Here is a 24,956-nt window from a genome sequence, read left to right as displayed (position 1 = left end):
TACTAAGAAACAAGATAGGAAACCAAATAAATTCAAGGGAATGAGCTGCAGAATCGTGGCAATTCCTAAGTGGTATTCCCCTGGCAAGGAATGGCAGGGCCACAGCCAGAACACACTCTAGTGCCATCCTTGTAGCTGGAAAAAGCAAGAAAGGTCTCTGTGACCCTGGACAGCTCCCCCAACTCTAGGAGCCTCAGTTTCCTTGGACGTAAAATGGGATTAACAGAAGCACTATTACCTCCCCGGTGGTTGGGAGAAAAGTGCTCTGTCATTTTAAAGCTTTAGAGAAATGATCACCATTGTTTCCATCTGAGTTCATTTAAGAATTGTATTTGTGTGTTGGCGAGCAGAGGAGTGACTGGGCAGCGAGGCGGCTGCTCTCCAGCACAGCTATCCCGGGGGACCCTCCTGTGTTTAAACATATTAGCAGCCAATGTCAGACTTTAACCTGCCCGCCTCCCTCCCTGATTCCGCCTGGGAAAGACTCCTTTGAGCTGTATTGGGACTGAGTACAAAGAGCAGAGCTGAGAAACCTCCCTGAGCGAAGGAAAAGGAAATCCGCATCTCACAAAGAAAGATAGCCACGTCTGCCCCGAGCAGTGACTGGAGCCATTTGTTAGATGAACAAAGAGACGGACCTGCGGATGCTTACAGCCTGTCCCCTGTCCCCTATGCTGCTCCCAGCCCCCGCGCCGCGCCACATGCAGCCCCTGCCTCTATACCTCCAGTGCTTGCGGATTCAGCACCGCTCCATTGACTCCGTGCCTGCAGGTCAGAATGAGCCACTCCCACGTACTACTGCGGTCTGAAAGCGGTGGAAAACAGTGCTCTCCCTCTGCTGTTTGCCTCTCTCCTCTTCCCCCACTGTCCAGCCTCCTCCTGCTCCTTGCCACTTAGCGCCTCGAAGGGGATTGTTGCTTAGCTCCATGGAGCGTGAGGCGCGCCACGAGGCACCAACAAACAAATGGCCTGAGAGAGATGAGCGATCTCTTCAGTAGGGCCTCCCACCCCTCAGTGATTCCCATGTGACATTCCCCACTCACAGGGTTAGCTCTGACCCTCGGGGCTCAGGTCTTGCTGAACTATGACATCTCCTAACCTTCAAGTCTCTGCACTCACTGAAGGAGCACCAGCTCCGCTGGGAGCCGCGATGCGCTCTCTGCCCACACGTGCCAGCTCTGCCATCGGCATTTCAGTTAACTAGCAGCTGGCCCTCGTCCTCAAATAATTACACGGAGAAGAGTGGAGCCTTTCAAAGGTTGATGGGAGGGGGTCTTGTATCTCTCTTCCTCTGTCTCTCTGTCTTCCTCTCTCCCTCTCCCCCTTCACCTCTCCCCCCTTTCCTCTCCTTCTCTCCTCTTCCCACACAGCCACATCCTATCTTAAAAGGCAGAGTTCTGCCCAGTTTCTTTGAGGTCGACACACCCTCAGGATAGGACACTGTGGGTACATCCAGGAGGGAAAGGATCCTCATTTCCAGGCCCTGAACGACCTCTGAGCCTCCAGGTAGAAACAATCAACAAGAATTTGGAAGGCTCCTGTTATGTGAGGCCTTGCTTGATCCAGGACAAGTTGAGCAGAATTTGTGTGGAACAGGAGTGGGCCCTTAACAACCTTGCCTTTAAAGGGAACCACCAAGAAGGCCCAAGTCATGACTCCCTGGTACCTTGTGACCTGTGCTCAGGGACACAGGATGTGGTGGGCTGACACCGGCTCTCCAGCAACTGTGGGTTTGGAGACAGTCTGGCTGGGGGAGGGGACACTATATGACTGATACCAAGAAAATCCTCTTTTGGAGAGCAATTTGGAACTATGTCCAAAGGGCTATAAAATGTGCATATCCTTTGACCCAGCAATAGCACTTCTAGGACTGTATTCCAAAGAGATCATAGAAGTGAGTAAAGGACCCACATGTTCAAAAATATTCATAGCAGCTCTTTTTGTGGTGGCCAAGAATTGGAAATTGAGGGGATGCCCATCAATTGGGGAATGGCTGAGCAAGTTGTGGTATATGAATCTAATGGAATCTAATGAATCTAATTGGGCTAGAAGAAATGATGAGCAGGCAGACTTCAGAAAAACCTGAAAAGACTTGTATGGTCTGATGCTGAGTGAAGTGAGCAGAACCAAGAGAACATTGTACACAGTAACAGCCACATTGTGTGATGACTAATATTGATAGACTTAGACCTTCTCAGCAATGCAAAGATCTAAGACATCTCCAAAGGCCTCATGATGGAACATGCTATCTAGATCCAAAGAAAGAATAATGGAGTTTGAATGCAGTTTGAAGCAGACTGTTTGCTATTTTTTTTCTTCTGTTGAGTTTTATTTCCTCTTTCTGGGGGTTCTTCCTATTGGTTCTAATTCTTACCTACAACATGACTAATGGGAAAATATGTTTAATAGGAATGTATGTGTACAGCCTATATCGGATTGCTCACTATCTTGAGGAGGGAGGTGGGGAGAGGGGGAGAAAAATTTAAAACTCAAAAGCTTAATGAAGTGACTGTTGATAAATCAAAATAAATGAATAAAATTTAAAAAAAAGAACAAAGAAAATCCTCCACTACAAAAGTCAAGGGGACAGAGTCATCAGTTGAGGCAGAGTCCCTTCTGAAAGAAAGAAAATGGAACCAGAGTTCGATGATGGGATGGTCCTGGAGTCCTGAAGCCTTGACTTTTCTGAGTAATGACAGAGAGGACAGGCCCTTCATTAAAACCCTGTGTGATGTCACAGAAACACAAAGAATAAAAAACTGCCAGTCACATTGATTGAGTTCCTACTGTGTGCAGGGCACTGTGCTAAGCACTGGGGATACAAAGAAAGGTAAACCAGTCCTTGTCCTTTGGGAGCTACCAGTCTAATGGGGAAACAATACAAACCATTGGGTGAAAACAAGCTAGAGACTCGATAAATTGGTGCAAAGCAGAGCGAAGGCACCAGCATGAAAGGGGATTAGAAAAGGCTTTGTGAAGAAGGTGGGATTTTAGCTGGGACTTAAAAGAAGCCAGGCAAGACAGGAGACAGAGATGAGTGAGGGTGTTCCAGGCAGAGGGATAGCTAGGAAAGGGCCTGGAGGCAGGAGGCAGAGTCTTGTTTGAGGAATAGCGGGGAGGTTGGTGTCCCTGGATCTCAGAGTAGGTGGTGGTGGTGAGTATGAAGTCGTGGAAAGGTATGTGAGTGTGTGGATGTGTGTGGGGGGAGGAAGGTCACTAGGTTATGAAGAGCCTTGCACACCAGAGAATGTGATGTTTGATTCTGCAGATAATAGGGAGTCCCTGGAGTATATTGAATTGGGGGGGGGCGATGTGGTCAGATCAGCCTTTTAGGACAATCGCTTTAGTGGCTGAATGGAGGATGGTCTGGAGTGGGGAGAGACTGGAAGCAGACGTTCTCCCTCTGCATTCCCCCTATCCTATTGCAATAGTCCAGGTGTAAGGTGATGGGGGTCTCTTCTGGAGGGATGGCAGGGTCAGAAGAGAGGACAGGTAGGGTGGGTTCTATCTGGCTGCCTCCATTTTTTAAAAAAATTCAGGCTTTGCTGCTCACCAACAGAGAAATAGAGTCTCTGTCTTCATAGTCTTTGAAAGGGGATAGGCGTTCTCTGGGTGTGCACATGGGCAGTCTTCCAGAGGAAGCTCGCTGCACTAGTGTTTTCCAGTAAAACGGAGTGATGTGATTTTTGTAATCAGGCTGAGGAATCTATTGAACCCAGAACATGTCTAGGACCTGACACTGTAAGCTGGCACTCTAGGTTCTAGAATTTGGTCTAGAACTTAGCTGCCCCAAAGTTAGAGGCAGCCTCTCCAGGTGAGCTCTGCAGGAAGCTAAAGATTTCACAAGGGGGATGTGAGGAGGGATAGCCAGGCATGGGGAAAGTCTCCCCTTCCTTTTTCTCCTTGCTCTCCCCTGTTCTACCCTCACCTCCCTTCTCCCCTCTCTTCTTTCTTTATCTCCCCTGCCTTGTCTCTAATCTAGTCTATTCTGTGTCGACCAATAAGACATATGGTCATTTCATTATATACCATCAAAGTCAATGGCCCAATCCCTGTCCTAGTAGGGTGGGAGTCCTCTTAACTGGCCTGTGAAGGAGGTTATATTTTGGGTGATAGGGGCCACTGAAAGTCGCTGCTTTAAGAACAAAGGAGAAGGAGCAGCAGAATTGTGGTAACATGGCAGTAGCTAATATAATTAATTCATTATAAAGTAACGCGGATAGTAACATACCAGACCTGTGATTTAACTGGTATAGGAAAGTCCCAGACAAAACCACTGGATCTTCCAGTATTCATTTGCACCTTCTCTGTTACTTGTTGTCTTAGTACATCCTTCGGAGCACTCAGAGGTGAAGTGATGCAGCTACAGTGACATAACCAGGGTCACACAGCCAGCATCGTGTCAGGATTGTGACTGGAACTCAGATCTTTCTGTCTCCAAGGCCAACTCATTGAAATGCTGATGTTTCAATTTCCGTTTTCCTCTGCCTTGGTGGTCTCTGAGTCTCGCTGCTTTGGGAAGCCTGGACCCTCTGTCTTTGTCATTGATCACAGCAAGGGGCAGCACACAGGATCTGGGACTTGGGAGGAGGTGGCAGAAATCCCCTGTCTTGGCTCTGTTGTGACTTCCTACGTGACCTTGGCAGAGCTATTTACACTCTCTGGGCCTCAGTTTCCTCATCTGTACATGTAGGGATTCACAGAATACTCCTTTCATAACACATTAAAGTTTGCTAAGTGTCAGTAAAGAATTCAGTCGCCTCCCCTCCCTGCTGAAGGAAGAAGCCTCAGGGAAGCTCAAAGCCTCTGACCCAAAGTGAGTCTAACAGTTAAATCTGCTCACTCCTTAGTCTTAGCTGGATGCCAGCCTCAGGCTTTACTGAGAACATTGAGTCCATCAGAATCAGCCTCCTCCATTGCTAGAGTTAGAGGGGACTTCTGGGGAGTCTGGAACAGCTGTGCCACCTGGCACCCCAACGTGGCCCAGGATGAGAGGGGAAGGGGTCTTGCCTCCCCCCCCCAGCTAACCTTTCTGCCTGTACCCTTGACTTCCCAGCATCCTCCACTGAGCCTTTACTGGGTCCCTGCTGCCATCACATCATTGAGTGACTGCTTTTCTCCTGGTCTGACTGCAATTTCTCCTTCCTCAGATTGTCTCCCATTCTCTGCATCTCTCATTTGCCCCCCCCCTCCCCACCTGACATCATTCTTTTTGTGTGTGTCTGAGGGTCTGCCTTATCCAGGGACATGCTGATGAACATTTACCACCAACAACAAAAGTTTACTCAACACACTTTTAAGTCTAATCTGCATTAGGGAAAGGGATGGGGAGAGAAAAAGCACTCACCATGAGTCAGGCCCCAGGCTAAGCATTTTACAAATATCATCTCATTTGATTATTTACGTTTTCTCCATCACTTTTCTAATTCTGGACAATTAACAAAACAAACCCAAAGAAAACAGATCAGCTCTTTGATTTGTAGTATTGACCAATTTCTGAAGTGTCAGCGCTGAGAATTTAGTGATCACTTCATCTAAGAGCCCCCTGAGAGCTGGCTCCAGCACCTCTGGTTATCCGGTATTTAGTGGGAGCTCCTCAAACCCAGAAGCAGCGCCATATTAGAACGTGAGCTCCTGGAAAGTAGGGCTGTCTTACTTTCCTATTTGTATCTCCTGGGCTTCGCACACAGTAGGTGCTTAATCAATTCTGGTCCACTCATTCATTTATTCAAAAAAATGTCATCCAAGAAAACAGTGGGATTGGAGAGCCCTGTTGGCTGGTTTTTCTTTAGACAAAAGGTTGTCGAACTAGCTGATCTCTTCAACCTAGGAAATTCTTTGTTTTTAAAATTTTTATTTCCAGTTCTGAATTCTCTCCCTCCCACCAGCCCCCTGCCACCCTTAGAAAAGGTGAGAAATACAATACTCATCATACAAACACATCAAATAGTGATTGTTCCTCTTTAGCCTTCTCTAAGGTCCTTCTCTCTTCTACCTCACCTTCACCTCCCATCCATAGTTCCAGCCAACTAATCTCCTCACCCTTATCTGAACACAGCTGGCCCTTCCTCACAGCCAAAGGTCTGGTCCACTTCACAATCTGGGGCTCCCTCCAGTTGTGATGCCCCTCCATCTCTGTCTGTGGGAGCCTAGCTGGCTTTCCAGGTCAGGAGGACTGGGGCCCTTGTGCTGAACCCTTGCAATACTGTGTATCTATACCACACCAGAGGCACTGAGAGCTTCCTGTCCTGGTGGGTGGCTTGTAGATATTGTTAATAAGTTCCTGGAGGGTGGGAATATTGGTGTGAGCCCTTCAGGGCCTCATCTGTACCAGATAGTGGGTGGAATAAAGACACTGAAGGAGACTTTTCCATTGATTCTTTTTTCATTTGATCTTTCTTTTATTTTAGAAACATATTTAATATTTTATTTTACCCAATTACTTGTAAAAACAATTTTTAACATTCATTTTTTAAAAAGTTTTGAATTCCAGATCCTACCCCTTCTTCCCTTTCCTCCCCAATCCCTGAGAGGGTAAACAATCTGATATACGTTACACATGTACAATCATGGAAAGCATTTTCATATTAGTCATTTTGTACAAGAAAACTTGGAAGGAAGAAAGAGTGAGAAAAATATTATGCTTTGGCTTGTATTCAGATCCCATCAATTCTTTCTCTGGAGGTGGATAGCATTTTTCATCAAGAGTACTTTGGGATTGTCTTGAATCATTGTATTGCTGAGAATAGCTAAGTCCTTCACAGTTGATCATCTTGAAATATTGCTCTCACAATGTACAATGTTCTCCTGGTTCTGCTCACTTCACTTTTTATCTTCACTTTTTATCAGTTCATGTTAAGTCCTTTCAGGTAAAAATATTGATATTGTTTTGTTTATACATTATTTTCATTTCCAAATATTTACTTCCTCCTTCCCTAGCCAGGGATCCATTTCTTGTTACAGAAAACTTTTTAAGACGAAAGGAAAAAGGGCAGCTTAGCAAACCCAATTAAGATTTCTACCATCTGACAGAAGAGGCCATCCTGCCCCACTCTTCATCCCTGTGTGCCCCGTGCCTGGCACTGAGCAGCTACTGAATGAATGCTGCTCATTGAGGGACTGTTCTCCCCTCCCTGCCAACAAGGGATTGAGATGCATTTCATCATCTTTTCTCTAGGGCTAACCTCCATCACTGTAATTGCAGTGGGCTGATCACATTTTAAATATCCTTTTCATTTGCAAGGTCTTCATCATTCTGTAGCTTCTTTTCTTGGTTCTGCTACTTGACTGCATCAGTTTGTCTCCCTAAGCTTCTCTAATTTCTTCACATTCGTTGTTTCTTAGAGTGCAGTAATAGTTTGCATCCTATTACCTTCATATACCACAATTCATTTAGCTATGCCCCTGTCAATGGGTACCTACTTGGCTTCTAGTTCATTGCTACTACAAAATAGTTCTGATATGAATATTGCATAATGGCCCTCTTTAAAACAAAACAAAATAAAACAAAACAAAACACTTTTATCCTTGGTTTATATGGTTAGCAGGAGAATCTCTGGGTCCAAGGGTATGGATGTTTCAGTCACTTTCTTAGCAAAATTCCAAATGGCTTTTGTGAATGGTTGGGCCACTTTTCATAGCCCCTTAATGGACCCATCTTTTCCCCTTGCACCTTACAGGATACTTGGTCTTAACTTGTATGAACTGATGCAGCATCAAGTGGTAAAACCAGGATAACAACGTCTACAGGAATGGAGACGTTATAAATGAAAAGGGCGATTCAACAGGATGTATTTGGGTGCCTTTGCACAGAAAGACTTCCATGGCTGGATCTTTCTCCTTCTTTGTCTCTCTTTCAGAACCTCTTGCTTCCTTCAGGACTCAGCTCAAGCCTCTCTCCCCCAAGGAGCCTGCTCCGATTTCCCCCACCTCTGTCTCCAAAGAGGGCATTCTTGAGCCCTTTCTCTGGGCACTGCCTTTGTCTCCCCTTCCCTTGCCTTGTGTTAGACTTAACTGTGCATGAGATGTTTTCCCAAAGTTGCAGGCAAGCTCTCTGAGAGCAAGGATGATTTCATTTTCATCCACTTGTCTCTCCGGCTTACCCTATGTACCCAATGAGTTGCCAAATCAGTCTCAGTTTTCTTGTCCACAACATTTTTAATAGAATTTCTATGAACCAGAAAGGATCTTGGACATCATGAACTCTAACTCTCCTTGTTTATGGTGGAAAAAGCTGAGATCCAGAGGTTAAGTGACTTTCCCAAAGTCACCCAGCTAGGGGACAGCAGCACCTTTCAAACCACCCTGGTCCCCTTACCCAATACCCAGGACTTTTTCCCTTTCCTTTGTACACTGTCCCATGTGGTATACATGCAAAGGTGGTGCTGGCCCAGAGGCATTTGGAATCCTGCATCTAGTGGAGCTGGGGGCATTGGGAAGAGAAGAGTCAGAGTGATCCCAAAGGGGTAGGTCCAGCCTTGCTGCCTCATGCCTTCTCCAGCTCCCAGGGACTGTGGGCTGGAAACAAGGCCTCGGCTAGCTCTGGGAAGGTGGGAAGCCTGACTGGGGGGATGGGCAGGAGTGGAAGGCTGAGAGGCAGCTGGCCATGTCTCAGATCCTCTTCCTCTCTCAGAATGGTGTGAAGCCCTATTTCCCTCCACAGGACAGCATGTGGGCATGCACAGGGGCCACCAGGCATCTTTCTGCTGTGCAAATAACCACAGCAGGGATTCCAAATCCCTTTGTGGTCCTGCACACCTTGAAGCTCTTCCATCAGGCCTTTTGGATGGGCATTAGCTTTAAGCAAACACAATTAATGCCCTATCTTCCACGTGGGAGAGAGTTTGCTCAGAGTGGAGACCTTTGAACCTCCTGCTAAGGGCTTGGAGAGGGGGAGCAGGTGTGACCTTGGCACCCTGCAGGAGCTCCCCCTCAATGGCCATTGTCCCCTGTGCTGAGGAGGCATTCTTCTTTCTATACAGAGCCATCCTGGAGCTCGGGACACATAATGGGCTTAATGGAGCGGAGAGCTCAGGCTGAAGGGGGTGGGGCAGGTCTGCCCAGGCCTTCCCATGCTGCGTCTGGCTCCGAGGACATTGTGGGAGTTCCTTTTATGTGACGCCTCCCATGGAAGCTGGGTGGGGGCTTTACTTTCATTATTCTTCCCCCCTTTTCCCAAAGTAAATAAAAGACTGGGGGGAGGGCTGGGTACATGTTAATCCTGCGTGTTTCATATCCACAAGCCTAGCATTCACACAGGGTTGTTTATGAGCACACCCGGGATGAGGTTGAGGGTCTAATCTGTTGGCAGAAGCATGGCCAATCTTTGTGGAAAGCACAGATGAGGGAGAGCACAGGATGCTGGTCAGGCTAAAGGCTCAGCTTTCTTCTGGATAAAGAGAAATCCCAGCTGGGTGAGAATGCTTCTTAGATCAGAGATTGACAGCTGGAAGGGACCTTGGGGCAACCTCATCTTACAGATGAGGAAACCGAGGCTCAGACTTGCCCAAGGTCACTTAGGCAGAGATGGCGGAGTCTGGATTTGAACCCAGGATCTCTGACTCCATTTCCAACTCTCTTTCCCTTTATCATGCTGACTTCTAAGATATGTCAAATCAAGACCTGAACCCAGGACTTTCTCAGTCTCAAGGAAGGTTACTTTGCAATTATCAAAGGAAGAATGAGGATGTCACCATCCTTGGAACCCTCCCATAGTCAAATTCACTTCCTCCTTGTGGCTTTGCCATCTTGTGGTTCCAAATATGAGGCCAAAAGTTAGGTGATAATTGGCAAAATGAGTAAAAAGGTTTTCCTTGATTATAAAAGGTACATTTTTGCCAATTTTGCAACATTGCTTCTGGAATTTACAAATATTTCCATATTCCCAAGTGAGGGAGACGATTGGCTGTTTCCTATAAGTTTGTCCCCACCCCATTCCAAAGTATGGGATCTGACTAACTGGCAACATTTCCTTCAAGGCTTTGGTCACAGCACCTTCTCCAAAAAGCTTTCCTTGAGCTCTCCAGGCACTAGCATTCCTTTCTGCCTCAGTTTCTCCTACAGCACTTGTGCCCCTTTCTCCTTTGGTCCCCATCAGCCCCCCATCTTGTGTTACAGAGATTTGTGGCTGAAGCATTGACTGAAAGCTGTTAGAAAATGAGACCTCTGCTATGGTATGCCCAGTACCTGGCATAAAATCTGAGGTTAAGCAATGTTTAGTGAGTGGAAATGAAGGGCTTTGGACTAATGGCTTTCCCTTGATCTCTGGAGGAATTCTGCAGCTGCAGGGTCTGATAGGGACTTGAATCCTGCATCCCAGATGTTGGCAGGTGAATTCCTTTGCAGGTGGAGGTTGGCATCTCTGGTCCCTGCCATCCTTCCTATCCCTGAGATGCTCAGATTCTAGGATTCCAGGTGGAATTTGAATTTCTCAAAATTTTCTTTTGTTTCCTACATAAAAATTCCTTTATTTCTAGCTCTTATCAAGATCTCTCTGTGTGAAAACCAGCAGTCAACACTTCCCTGAAAGGCATAATTTACTTCATGATTGGTGAGTAAAAACCAAACCCATCAGAAGGACCTGTTTTGGGCCAGTTACCACAAATTATTGTAAGGAATGGAGAATCAATAGTTGATCTGAAGAGCAAAACATGGACAATGAGCACAGAAGCAATGGCTGGTGAGCTCCCTGAGTGTCCAACCCTTTTTTTGTGGGGTGTGTGTGTGTGAGGGGACAGTGAGCCCACTTCTGACATCAGTCATCACACACGCTCCATCTCTTTTGATCAAGTGCCTACACCCCTACCCAGGGTATGTGCTAGGGTTTGAGTATGTGAACAGCTGATCCATAGACACCATATTGTTTTACTTACCAACAAGGTTTTGGTAGTGACGAGCTAAAGAAAAGATAAACACAATTAGAGATGAACTCAAGTGGTGAACTCCATTTCATGGAAATTAAAAAAAAAAGTAACAATCCCCAAATCTCTGAGGGAGAAGGGAGGGTCTTTGAGAGTCTTCTAGTCTAACTTGTACCTGAAAAAGAATTCCCCCTCAAAGCCCATCCAGCAAGACTCTCCTTTGAGCATGAGAAGTTGGGGTTTCCACTCCCTCTCAAGGTAGCTTTACTTTACTTCTGAAATTTAATTTTTTTTCCCTGACGTTGAGCCTAAATCTGCCTCCCTTTTGGGATAGGAGATCATGTCAGCCTACGCATAGAGATGTCTAAGTAGAAAGAGACTTGGCATTTCAAAGTCATAATTATTTTCCCTCCTCCTAGGGGAAAAAAAGATGAGAACATTGGCTTAAAAAAAATGGATGAGATCAAAGTAATGGATGAGATCACAAGATCACAGACCTCTGGCTGAATGGCAAATGCTCCCAACTCCTCATTTTGCTGATGCAGAAACTCGGGCCCAGGGTGAGGCTAAGGACAGGTTGGCTAGCTTTCAGAAATGCCATGCACTTCTTGGGAAACAGGACACTTTTCTTCCTTTTTTTAAGAATTTATTTATTTTATTCTGAACTTAAGAAATAACACAAGCATTTCCATAACAAAGTGGGATGGAAAAAACAACAACAGAGGATTGCATCTGAAGTTGCAGATCCATTATGTACAACTTGTTATTCCTTTCAAATATACAACAAAATTATGTAACTTCTCTTTTTTTTTAATTTCTCTTCCCCCACACCCCAAACTTTGAGATGGCTACCATTAGACACAAATCTGTGTGTGTGTGTGTGTGTATACACATACATACATATGTATGTGTGTACTCACACATATATGTCAGTTCTTCCTTTGGATTCAAAAAGCATCTTCATAAAATCTTTGCAGTTAATTTGGGTATTTATAATAGAATAACCAGGTTGTTCAAAGTTGTTCTTAAAACAATACTGCTGTTATTGTATACAATGTTTTCTTTATTCTGCTCGTTTTACTCTTCATTATTTTGTGGTGGCCTCTCCATGTTTTTCTAAAATCATTGAGCTCATCATTTCTTATAGCAGAGTAATATTCCATCATGAATATATACCGCAATTTGTTTAGCCGTTCCCCAACTAATGGACATCCCTTCCATTTCCAGTTCTTTGCCACCACAAAAGGAGTTGCTATAAATACTTTAGAACATGTAGGTTCTTTTCCATTTTCCCTAATCATCTTGGAAAACAGACCTAATAGTGGTAATGCTGGGTCAAAGGGTATAGGCAGTTTAATAACTCTTTGAGCATAATTCCAAATTTCTCTCCAAAATGGTTGCATCAGCTCACAGATCCACCGACAATGAATTAAGGTGCCAATTTTTCTACATGCCCTCCAACATTTGTCATTTTCCCCTTCTATCATTTTAACCAATCTGATAGGTGTAAAATGATATCTCAAGGTTGTCTTAATTTGTATTTCTCTAATCAATAATGATTTAGAGCATTTTTTTTCACATGACTATAAATTGTTTTGATTTCTTCATCAGAAAACTGCTTGTTCATATCGTTTGACCATTTGTCAGTTGAGGAATGACTCTCCTTATAGATTTGACAAAGTTCTTTATATATTTGAGATATGAGACCTTTATCTGAGGAACTGTCTTTAAACATTGTCCCCCCAGTTTTCTGCTTGCCTTCTGATCTTGGCTACACTTGTTTTATTTTTACCAAAAAAAAAAAACCTTTTAAATTTAATGTAATCAAAATTATCCATTTTACATCTTATAACACTCTATATTTCCTGTTTGTTCATAAATTGTTCACCTATCCATAAGTCTGATAAGTAATGTGTTCCATGTTCTTTAAATTTGATTGTAATATTTCCCTTTATATCTAGGTCATACATCCATTTTGACCTTATCTTGGTAAATAGTTTAAGATATTGGTTTATGCCCAATATCTGCCAGACTGCTTTCCAGCTTTCCCAACAATTTCTACCAAATAATGTATTCTTATCCCAAAAACTTAAGTCTTTACACTTGTCAAACACTGGGTTTCTATATTTGTTTGCTTCTGTACATTGTATGTCTACTCTGTTCCTCTGATCTACTTTTCTATTTCTTAGCCAGATAGTTTTGATAATTACTGCCTTATAATATAGTTTAAGATCCTCTACTGCTAAATCTCCTTCTTTTACATTTTTTTCCCATTAGCTCCTTTGACATTCTTGACCTTTTGTCCTTACAAATGAATTTTGTTATTAATTTTTCTAGCTCTGTAAATTTTTTTTTGGTGATTTAATTGGGACGATATTGATTAATTTTGCAAAATGGTCATTTTTATTACATTGGCCCTGCCTACCCAGGAACAATTAATATTTCTCCAATTACTTAAATCTGATTTTGTTTGTGTACAAAGGATTTTTTTTAGTGGTTTAGTTCATATGGCTCCTGGATTTGTTTTGGTAGGTGTATTCCTAGGTATTTTATACTGTTGAGTTATTTTAAATTGGGGTATCTCCAGCTATCTTTTCCTGTAGGATCCTGTTGGTGATATATAGGAATGCTCATGATTTATGTGGGTTTACTTTATATCCTGCTACTTTGCTGAAATTAATTATTTCTTAATTAACTTTTTAGTTGAGTCTTTAGGATTTTCCAAGTATATCACCATATCATTTGCAAAAGAGATAGTTTTATAGTTTTATTACCTCATTCCCTACTCTGATTCCTTTTATTTATTTTTCTTCTCTTCTTGCTATTGCTAGGATTTCCAATACAATATTGAATAACATTATTAACAGTGGGCATCCTTGTTGCACATTTGATCTTACTGGGAAGGCTTCTAGCTTATCCCCATTACAAATAATGTTTGCTAATGGTTTTAGGTAGATGCTTCTTGTCAATTTAGAAAAAAAGTCCATTTATGCCCATATTTTCAAGTGTTTTTAATAGAAATGAGTGATGTACTTTATTAAATTTTTTGGGGGGCATCTATTGATATTATCATGTGATTTTTGTTACTTTTATAATTGATATAATCAATTATGTTAATAGTTTTCCTTATGTTAAAATATCTCTACACCTGGTATGAATCCTATTTGATCATAATATATAATCTCTGTAATATATTGTTGTAATCTTTTATCTAGTATTTTATTTAGGGTTTTTCCATCCATGTTCATTAATAAAATTCATGTAATTTTCTCTCTCTGTTTTTACTTTTTCTGGTTTAGGTATCAGTATCATATTTGTCTCATAAAAGGCATTTGGTAGGACGCCTTCTTTGCCTAATATTCCACATAATTTATTTAATATTGGAAGTAGTTGGTCTTTAAATGTTTGATAGAATTTACTTGTAAATCCATCTGGTTTTGATGCTTTTTCTTTGGAAGCTCATTTATGGCCTGCTTAATTTCTTTTTCTAAGATAGCTTTATTTAGATATTCTATTTCCTCTTTTGCTAATCTGGGCAGTTTGTATTTTTGTAAATAGTCTTCCATTTCACTTAAGTTGTTAAATTCATTGGCATATAATTGGGCAAGGATGATTTTCTTAACTGGAAAAATGCACAAAGCGTTTGCCCAAGTTTCTTTTTTCAGCAGAAGTTTTGCTGTTTTCAGGACTTAAAATTTGGAACATAAATATGAGGTTGCAATTGCAATTTACCCTCTGCCTTTCCCAGGTTGATGTTTGAGAGACTTTGCGCCCCACAGCAGGAGAAAGAATGATGGCTGATTGCAGGGATCAGTGCCGAGAGCTTGGGTGGGGGCATAAAGAAAGGAGAGACCCAATGAACAAAGTAACTGAGGCTGATCCAGGTGCTGGAAACACTACGTACTATGGGGCAAACTGAGCAGTTAGAATAGTTGTCTTCTGTAGATTGGATAGCTAATGATCCAGACTGAGGATTAAGACAAGCAGCTGGGGACTGGGCTCTTTTAGGGCAGTCAAAATGCAGACACTAAGAAACCAAGAAAATTTAGAAAGAAACCATTGATACACCAAGCTGGCTTTCATTTTAAAGGGAAGTTATGTGGTGCAGGGGATAGAGTTCTGGGCATGGAGTCAGGAAGACTCATCCTCTTGAGTGTAAATCTGGCCTCAGACACTCACTAGCTGTGTGACCCTGGGCAAGTCACTTCACCCTTTTTGCCTCAGTTTCCTCATCTGTAAAATGAGCTGGAGAAGGAAACGGCAACCCCTGTCAAGAAAACTCCAAAGGACGTCACAAGAAGTCAGACACAACTGAATGACTGAATAAAAACAATGCTTTCATTTGGAAACATTTCTATTTGTTCATCGGTGCTTGTATTCATGGAAAAATGCACGGGTCTGGGGATCTGGAGACCTGGGTCCTAGCTCCTGGTGTGTCACTAATGTGCTAGACTAATGAGAATTCCCCACTCTGGGTCTGTGTTTCCTCATCTATAAAATGAAGGGTAAATTGGACGGCCTCAAAGGAGCCTCCTAACTCTGGTGTACTGAGAGTTTATACTCTGAATCTATTGTATGCTTGTGAAATAAATCTTTCAATATAATGGGCGTTATTGGGTTTTTTGTGCATTATTTTTATAGAGAATTTGGTGGAGACTTGCACATGATAGGAACCCAGTATCCAAGAGATAGATGCTCTCACGGACGTGTCCAGTTCAGGTCCCTGCCCCTCTATGACTCAGTAGTTAAGTCATAGTGACGTGCTGGACCATATTGAGGCTGAAGGACTTGTTCAGCCTCTCACAGTTGATATGTGCCTTAGGCATAGGCACGTCCAGAGCGCCCTGGATGGGTCAGCCCAACCTGGCCTAAATCTTTCGGTCATTCCTCTTTCTCAATCAAGACTTATCGACTCTCCTGGCCCAGGGTCTGTGTACACCTGTATCTCAGGTAGGATCTGAGCCTAGGTCTCCCTGACTGCAAACCCATCGACAGACCCATTGTACATTATGACCTCCAGGGAAAATCAAGGTTCGTTATTAGGGGATTCATTTTTAATTGCGTTTCTATATCAGATACTAATAGTCCTGCTTCTGCTTCTCTTCCAACACACATTCAACTCAACTGCTCAGAAAGTTAAATTTCTAATGAGGGATGTGAACCATTTGGTGCCCCAGACCCCCCTTTGGCCAACAGCCCAGTGAACCCTGTGATTCCCTTCTATAAATCATGTTTTTAAAATGTTGAAAATAAACTTGTAGGGTTCCAAAGAAAACCAAAGGTTAGAGAAAATAAAGTGTAATTTTTTTTCTCCATTCAAGGTCAGATTCTTGAGAGTCTGCAGGCTTCAAGTTGAGAGCTGCTGGTCTGAAGTTTCCTCCATAATCATTCTCTGGAGAAGCTTGTCTGCTCATGAAGCTTCAATAGCACTTTAGGCAGATGACAGGCCAAATGTCCATGTCTTTTTATCTTCTTTATTTTTATGGATATCTTTTTCTTTTACAATGCCTTTATTTCTATTTTTATAAATTTTTTATTCATTTTAAACAACTGTAAAATTGTTATTCATTTTAAACAAGAGGAGAAAAGAAAAAAAAACATGACGTGCACAGTAGAACATGAGAGGATTCAATATAAAACAATAATTTTCCATTTCAAGAAAACCTACATAACAAATATTACACATTGTTTCCCAAGCCACCCAGCTTCCTTTACTTCCTTGTAGTTTTTCTTTGGTTCTTGTTATGCACTTTTTACTTTTTTTTTTTTACAATGCTTTTATTTACAAATGCATCGCACCCCCAGGAGCCATCCATCCCTTGCAATCACAGATAATAAGGGAAAAAACCCAACAAAATAGCTGTCTAACCAAGCAGTTCCAATAATATAGGTAATGCTCCATACTCATAGTTCTTCAGACCTGTCAAAAGGGAAGGCAGTGCATTTGCTTATCTCTTCTTCATGAACATGGCATTGTTTATTACCCAGATTTCAGTTTCATTTTTTTTTTGTTATTCTTTTTACACAATCTTGGTCGTCATTATGTAAATCATTTTCCTGGATGTTCTTACTTTGCTCTGTAATGGTTCATGTCCCTTCCAGCTCTTCTCTGGACTCATCATTTTCATTAATTTTTTAATGTCATGGTAATATTCCATTACATGCAGGAGCCACAATTTTGACATTTCCAGTAAATGAGCACTGGGATTCTTTCTGGTTCTTTGTCATTATGAAAAGTGCTTCTCTGAACATTTTGGTGTTTCTGCAACCTTTCCTTTTGTCTTTGATCTCTTTGGGGTATATACCAAGCAGTTGTATTTCTGGGACAAAAGTATGTATGTATGTGTGTATATATATATATATATATATATATATATATATATATATATATTCAGTTTCTTAACATCATTTCTAATTGGCTTCCAGAATGGCTGGATTAGCTTACAGCTCAACCAAAAGTGAACTAGTACATTCAGTTTCCTGAAGACTTTCCAATGGTAAATGATTCCTATCCTTTTCCTTTATTAATATTCTGGGTGTGAGGTAAAACCTCAGTTGTTTCAGGCTGCATCTGTCTTATTAGCAATTTAGAGCAATTTTTTGTATGATAATCCATTGGAGGAATGGCTCCTTTGCTGCTCTATTCATAGATGCATGTATGTGTGTATGTATGTATGTGTGTATATACATACATATATAACACATATATGTGTATGTGCAATATATGTGTATGTGTATCTAGCGACACCTTCGGGGAACTTCACAAGGACTGTGATGGAAAAAGCCGCTTGGTGACCAAGAGCTGTGACTGTTCCCGTTCCTTGTCTCTCAGAGGGAGACCAACCTGCATTTGGTGCACACCGAGCAGTGACTCAGCACTAGCGGAGATGTCCATAATGCCAGGTTCCTTTGCTAAGCAGCAGTGTATGCCATGTAACAATGAGCCCTTTCAGGCTCACAGAGTCTGAGATACAAAGCTTGGAGGGATGGACCTCAGAGGTAATACACATTGCCAACTTTTTATGTTAAAGTTGGGGAAACACATATAATGTCATAAGCACTTTGTATGAATCATCTCCTTTGAGGCCCGCAACAACCCTTCGAGGTGGATGTGGTTATTAACTCATTTTGCAGATGAGGAAACTGAGGGCCATAGAGGTTAAGCACCTTGCCTAAGGTCACGCAGGTGGCAAGAGGCAGGACCAACATTAATATTCAAGCCATTTAGGCCACTGCAGTCCTGATCTAGGGTTCTTTCCTCTGTACTCCATTGACTTGGGGGTTAAAGAAAATGCCCCAGGCATAGTTATATATTAAAATTTCCACTATAGTATAAGTGAGTGGCATCTGATCCTTTCATAGATTCTTGGAAAGATCTATGATCTTCATGTTCATTTATTCCAGGCTTTCCTTCAAGCAGGCATTCCTCCTAGAACTTGACAAGTATCAGGGCCTGTTTTGATATCTCCAGTGATACAGAATCCATTGCTTTGAAGGATAATCCACCCCATTTTCAGACAATCTCATTAGGCTGAGAAATTTTTCCCAAGAGAAATTGAACCTAAACCCACTTGCCTCAAACTTCTACCTATTGAGCCAAGCTCTATCATTTCAGTTTCATTTTTAGGAAGGGTTTGTTTGGAGGCTAGAGGTGTCAGAGCACATTACATGTCACTGAGTACCTACTACAGACATGACATCAAGGTCAGTTACATCACTGATGGTAAATCATTTAATTTGAAAAGGCTACAAGCCAAGACTAAAGTGGAGGGAGAGTTGGTGCATGATTTTTTATTTGCAGATGATTGTGCACTCAATGCAGCCTCTGAAGCTGAGACGCAATGAAGTTTGGATCAATTCTGTACTGCTTGTGCTAATTTTGGCCTAATAACACTAAGAAAACATAGGTTCTCCACCAGCTAGAGCCACACCATGTATATGTGGAACCATTGTGTGCAACAAATGGAGAAGTTTTGAATGCTGTACATACACTTACCTTGGCAGTGTACTTTCCAGAGAGGTCACATTGATAATGAGGTTGACACATGCATTGCCAGAGCTGGTTCATTGTTTGGGAGACCCCAAGGGAAAATGTGGGAGAGAAGAGGTATTAGACTGCCTATCAAAGTGAAGGTCTACAGGGTCATTGTGCTGACCTCATTGTTGTATGCCTGTGAAACCTGGACAGTATACTAGCACCATTTCAGGAAGCTGAATTGCTTCCATTTGAATTGTCTTAGGAAGATTCTGAAGATCACCTGGCAGGATAAGATACCAGATACTGAGGTCCTTTCTCAAGCCGAACTGCCAAGCCTTCAAACTCTACTGCACAGAGTGCAACTCCAATGGGCTGGCCTTGTAGCCAACAAATGCTTGCCTAAGAGACTACTCACCCAATGCAAACATTGATACAGAGGTCAGAAGAAATGATGCAAGGACACTCTCAGGAACATTGGGATTGATGAGTAGACATGGGGGATGCTGGCCCATGACCATCCACCATGATGTACCACATCAAAGAAGGTGTTATACTCCATGAGCCAGACAGAATCACAGTAGTACAAAGGACATGTGAGCTGGGAAGATCCAGAGTCATCTCCATCATGAATGTTCTCATGGACCATTTTTGCCCAACTTTTGGTAGAACCTTCAAGCTCGTATTGGACTGGTCGGCCACAGACAAACACACTGTGTTCTGATGCCAACATTGTGATGCCATTGGGTTCTCTTCAAAAATGAAGGACCAATAACAGTGGGCATGAGAAAGGAAACAGAAGAAAGATACCATCAAGGTAAGAAATAAGGGCTGGAAATTGTGGGAGAGGAGGCAGCTCCACCAGCTTCCTAGGTTTGTCTGGGACCAATTCTGATGAGGCGTGTTTATGGCGTGTCTCACTGAGACTGAGTCTTTTAATGAAGCTTTGTCTCTCTCTTACTCGTAGACTCATGGGGATTACATAAACAAGTCTCATCATCTTTCTGGGAGCTACTAGCTGAAGTAAAACCACCAATTCCATTCACAATGAGCATCGTGGCCTGTCTCTTCATTTAGATTATCTTGTGGAGAGGGACTATTTGAACCCTTCTCTTATTAGGGAAATTGATGACTTTAATATTCCACAGAGGATTTCTGTATTTTTCTGCATTCATAACGAGGCAATGTCTGAGCTTGGAACTTTCTGGTTTGATAACAGTGATGGGGCCCTGGACTATGTTTTGAAAGGAGCTGGAGCATTGAGAGAGTGGAGCTGAGGGGGAAAGTTTCTATCCATCACCATGGAGTCAGGGACAGAAGCCTTTCTGTCTGTCCTGTACACTGGCAGGTACTCTTGGCTGACTCATAGTTTTACCCCAGACCCCTTCTATTCAAGACCAGGGTGTGTTTCATTGGCTTTTCCAAGGTCTCTCAGCCTGACACAGATGTGACATTTGCTGCTCGGGAACAGGAATCTTGCCTAGATGAAGGCCGGACAGGAATCAGCCACCATGTAGAAGTGGCATTCTAGTCTCATCAGTCATTAGATCTGAGAGGAAGCTTAGTGATCCTCATTTTCCACTTGGGGAAACTGAGATCCAGAGAGGTTTAAGTGACTTCCCTGAAACAAAGCAATCTTAGCTCATGTTTCCTGACTTCAGGCCAATGCTTTGCCTACTGTCACACTTACTCACCCTCCTGCCTATTAAAACAAATCAAGATTTTATCATCTGTTATTTTATACCACAGTAAGGACTCCAGAAAATGCCCAGACAGCCAAAGTCTCCCCCATGGCTGCACAAATATGGTGTGAGTCCATGCCAGGCTTGAAAACGGCTTCTGAAACTTACACTTTTATATTCAGTTAGCTGGACAGTAATATGTGCCCACCAATCAATCAGTCAACAAATATTGAATAAGTGCTTATGCGCTGGGCATTATGTTGGGTGCTGGGGATAGGAGCATAAGGAGTGAAACAACCCTACCTGCAGGGAGTTTGCCTGCTAATGGAGAAGATAAAAAATATATACATACACATACACATACATATGTGTATGTATATATAGTTAATATGTATTAATTATACACACATGTATAAACACAATATACAGCACATGGGTTATTAGGAGAATTGACTACTTTAATATTCCACAAAGGATTTCTGTATTTATGATGAGAGGCAATGTCTGAACTTGGGACTATATCTATCTATCTATATCTATATCTATATACACACTATATATATGCACATATATGTAGATACGTACACATATACATATATGTATACAGGTACACATACATATACACACATGTGCATATATACACATATATTTGTATATATTATGTATATATGTATGTATATAAATTATTTGCAGGTCACTAGCAGTTGTGGGAGTCAAAAAACTCTTCCTGTAGAAGATGGCAGTTAAATCACCCTTTAAAGGAAGAAGAGGCCTCGATGGGGCCTAGGTAGGAATAAGGTGTGGCCATTACAAAGACACGGAGATGGGAGATGGAGAGGCCAGATGGGCTGGGCTCTAGAGTGTAGAAGATTGAATGTCCAATGAACTCGGGAAGAAAGGTGGCACTCTGGTTGTCTAGGGCTTTTAAAGCTAACCAGAGGAGTTTATATTTGATTCAAAGGCAGTAGGAAGCCCCCTGCTGAATCAGCAGAGGAGTCCAAAGGTCACATCTGTGTCTCTGGGAAGGTCCTTGACCAGCTGTGCAGAGCACGGCCTGCTGTGGGGAGAGATTTGAGAGTGTCTGGGTGAGAAGGGATCAGAGGCCAAGAAGGTAGAAATGGTAGATCATCAGACGATTGTAGCCATCACTCCCATTCCACGTAGGGTGAGCGAGCGAGAGTGAGGAGACCTGGATGAGGTCAAGGTAAGGACCCTCCCACCCTGGGAGGACGTTGGGGCCTTCCACAGAGAGAGACAGAGAGCAATCTGGAAGAGGGCAGGCTTCCAAGGAAGAGATGATGAGCTCAGGTTGGGCTGTTTCTAGGCCCACATATTTGAGACCAAGATGCATCCAGGACATCCAGGCTGAAGTATCTATTGGCCAGTCGGTGCCATGAAAGCCAGAAGGACATGGGGTCTGGATCTCTAGTTTTAAGAATCATATGTATACGAACCAAACACTTGACACTTACTAGCTGTGTGACCCTGGGCAAGTCACTTAACCCCAATTACCTGAAAAAAAAAAAGAATCATACGTATAGGGCTGTTAATTAAACCTGTGGGAGCTGATGAGGTTACTAAAGGAAAATGGAGAGAAAGAAGAAAAAAAGGGCTGAGTGCATAACTTGCGGTAAACATGTGTGATTTGGATGCTGAGCTCATAAAGGAGACTGAGAAGGAATGGATTAAGGGAGAGGAGGAGGTGAACCAGGAGAGAATAGCCTCCCAAAAGCTGAGGGAGGAGAGGGTCATCTGAAGAAGGGGATGGACCACTGGGTCAAATGCAGCAGAGACGTCAAGAAAGAGGAGGACGAGAAAAGACAGTCCCATCCCCCTTCTGAGGCTGAGAGCGTCTGGCCACACGAGTCCAAGTGCTTCAACTTGAAGGGAAGCAACAAACACTGAGGAAGCAGGGAGATACAAGATACATAGTCATCAGCATTACTCTGGAGAGGACTCTTGGATTTGCCAACAGAGGACCTGAGTTTGAGCTCTGCTACTTATCTGTGAGGAGGCCAAGCTCCTTCCCTGCTATGGGGCTGATATGCCCTGCCCTCCATTTTCCATATGAGCTTACTAGATCTCTTCTCCCTCTGAATTTTATGTAATATTTTAGGAATTTGGCAAAACCGTCCTTCTGTACCAGAGTCAGGACATAAGCGTTGCCTGTTTTGGATTGGCTGGAGTCTTGTCTCCTTGACTCCATACCTCAGTATTTCCTCTGGATGTTTCATACTTCACATCCTTTCCTCCCTCCTTAAATTTGTTTCCTCCAATGCTATCCCAGGTTCATGGCCCACAGTGGGTTAGTATCCACTCAAAACCACAACTCACAACTCAGGAGCCCCTAATGATGGGTGACTCGTTCCCCTGTCTAACTCAGAGAACATTAGTTCAAAACTAAAGGCATTACAGAAAATAACTTAGCAAATTAGATGACAAGGAAGATTTCCCCTCACCTTAATCATATTGGGGCTTACTCCCCAATTGCTTACCGTACCAGTGACCAGAGAACAAGTGTGAGGGTTGTTTGCCCAGGAAACATGGGTGGGAGAGGATACATGAATGGTGAACACATGTAGAAAGGGACACTGTGATCTAGATGGAGCCTCTCTTCATCCCCAACATCACCACAGGATGCTGCCCTGAATAGATTCTTTAGTCAACTATTAATTGGATTATGTGACTCGTATGCAAGGTGCAGCTTTGAGCTACGGTGCCGCACTCACTGCTGAGCTCTTCTCTGCTCCTTTCTGCCATCTGCTGACCCTCTGAGTCCAGGCTTCTCTCTTGAGCTTATTTGCTGATCTTTGCCATTCATCGGTTTTCAGCTCAGAATCACGGTTAGAGTTAGAAAAGGAGTCAGGGGTTGAGTGGCCTTTTCCTCATAAGGAGAAGAGAGGAGAGGAGCCTTCACAGCTCTTTTAGTTCATAGCCCCAGGGGCTATGGCAGCTCTTTGTTATTCAGACACCAGCTAGCCAGTTAGAAGAGATTTTAGGCAAAAAGTCTTTTTTCCCCTCAACTCTGTTGCTCTCTGATCCTGGTTTAGGACCTAGATTTGGGTTTAGAAAATCCCTTTTCATTGATTTCCACTCCCGTCGTGCCAATTCACACAATGAGTATAAAACTGGAAAGAGCTGGCTGAGCTGGTGCTCTTTGTCCTTCCCTGCTTATAACAAAGTCACTGCACTAGGCAGGTTTGTTTCTGTGGAGAACTGGGTGCTCATTTGAATTAGGAAGCACATTATGCCTGAAAATGTTGATGTATCTTTACAGAAGGTCAATTTCCTCTGGAAGAGAAAAATTTATAACATAAAAAAAACCAAACAAACTGTTCCTTTTGGCTTATGAGAAACAAACAAAACCATTTCTAAAATCTCAGATTCTGTCCATGACACAGGCAGCCTGAGTGTCCCATCAAAGAGAGAAATTGCATCCAGAACAGATCAATATGTCTCAGAAAGAAAGTCACCACTGGCCCAGAATGAGAGTTCTCTTCAGAATACAAATGAGATAGAATCTCTTTTTGAGCTTCTCTTGACATCCTTCCACTCTGTGAACTCTGTGGTTTATCACCCTGGCTGATCCCTCAGGAGAATTCTGGCTTTGCAGATTACTTCTGGGTCTTCATACTCGCAGCCCTGGAGAAAACCAGCCAAGAGAATCTGGGGCAGTCCCTTTCTTTTGCTCATTTACAGTCGGTGTTCTGCTAGGGCAGGGCCATCTGGGTTCAGCACGCTACTGCAGGTTACAGCTTCTTTGTGGTGGTTATTTACCATTTAAACATTTCTTGGGGAAATCACTCTGAAAAATGTCGGTGCAGGTGCACCTGAGCAAGACCACACAATTCAGGGCCAGCGCTGCTGTTTCTCCACTTGAGGCTGGACATGCTCCAAGAATGCCTCACAGAAAGATACTGATATCCAGGCTTCAGGAGCAGGATAATACTCTTCATCTTTGATTGCCATAGATGTAGTGGAAATGGTGTTAGGCTAGGAATCCAGAGTCCTACCACTGACATTTGTTGGCTATTTAACATAAGCTCTCTGGGCCTCAGTTTCCTCACCTGCAAAATGGAGATAATAGTGTGTGCTCTATGACCCACCGGGTTGCTGTGAAGAACATTCTTTGCCAACCTTAGAGATGTGAGGTGCTGTTTTCTATGCTGAGCATCCGCCCTCACTTATGGAGAAGAAGATCTTCGGTTACTTCTTTGCCCCTTTGATGTTTATTTATGATCTTTAATAAGGCTGTTTGTGTCTGTCTTTGGCCCTCCTTCCTTAAAGCCAGGGAAAACAGAAAAACAGCTCAGGCTGGGCACTTCATGTCTGTCTGGAGTCAAATGAAGCCTCCCACAGAAACACTTTTTCCTTTCGATGGATGACTCTCTGGGCACTTCTCGGTTTCCTAACCATCATGTGTTAGTTGTGCATCTCACA

Source organism: Vombatus ursinus, unplaced genomic scaffold, assembly GCF_900497805.2.
Source record: "Vombatus ursinus unplaced genomic scaffold, bare-nosed wombat genome assembly UNPS02014799.1, whole genome shotgun sequence".
NCBI classification, from domain to species: Eukaryota; Metazoa; Chordata; class Mammalia; order Diprotodontia; family Vombatidae; genus Vombatus; species Vombatus ursinus.
The sequence above is the reverse complement of the archived record's forward strand: the minus strand, read 5'-3'. Positions refer to the sequence as shown.